Raw genomic sequence first — 888 nt, 5'->3', positions numbered from 1 at the left:
AGCGGGTCCCTGGGGATTAGACTATAAAAGTCTCTTTTTCCTTTTCCCCTCTCTCCCTCCCCTCCCCTCCCCTCCACTCCCCCTCCCTCTCTTAAGAGCTCAGCTTGGCTCTTAAAGGGGACGTACAACACCTGGCCAGAGACCCAGTCCCTAGTTATCCACGTCCTGGGGTGGCACGAGGGTGTCCTTCTGTCTTCACCCGTGACCCAGCCTAACCTGCACTTCCCAATCCAGGCATGCCGAGTCCTGGCCGCTCATTTCCCGCACCCCCTTTACCTGGGCTAGCTCTGGACTCAGGCCCATTGGTTAAGGGATGCTGGGGATAGGAAAGAGCAAGGGAAGCCCACAGCTCTGTCACCCATCTGGAAATCCTCACATACGACTCCACATAGGCCAGATGATCTTTTCCCCGTTCATCGCTCAGCAAACTCTTTTCCAGAATTCCTCTATAACTGTTTCACAAGCCCCCACCCCCATCGCTGCCCTCAGTCAATAGCGCACTAACCCTAGCTTCTATAAAGCAAAAGCCTTAAGAACAGAAGGAAGACTGAGGGACACCCAAGCTCAGATCCCAAGCCGTCACCTCCACCCCACCCCAAAGTTAATGTCCTAGTTCTTTGAGCTTTCTTTTCTTTACGACCCTGACCCAGTGCTGTGGAGTTAGTCTGCAGAAAAACTGGTGGCGGCGTGAAGCACTCTGCCTCCCAGATGCACACCTGGGTTCCTGTGCCTCTCCCATGGGAGTGGGCCACTAGGACTCCCCTCAGCCCCCAGCTTTTTATGACCCATCTGCCAATAAAACATCTCCCCCGCTTCTGTTCAGAGCCATAAAACCAAACAGTTGTGTGTGTGTGTGTGTGTGTGTGTGTGTGTGTGTGTGTGTGTCTG

At 53.9% G+C, this 888-nt stretch overlaps 1 protein-coding gene across 1 annotated transcript in view; it reads right to left on the bottom strand.

Annotated features, from left to right (window-relative positions):
• The window catches only part of GDF11 (growth differentiation factor 11), a 13,088-nt gene that overhangs the window by 7,232 nt on the left and 4,968 nt on the right, over positions 1–888 (bottom strand). The gene's annotated exons all lie outside the window — the stretch shown is intronic.

The sequence above is a fragment of the Myotis brandtii genome, unplaced genomic scaffold (genome assembly GCF_000412655.1).
Source record: "Myotis brandtii unplaced genomic scaffold, ASM41265v1 scaffold496, whole genome shotgun sequence".
NCBI classification, from domain to species: Eukaryota; Metazoa; Chordata; class Mammalia; order Chiroptera; family Vespertilionidae; genus Myotis; species Myotis brandtii.
This window is presented reverse-complemented; position numbering and strand designations above follow the sequence as displayed.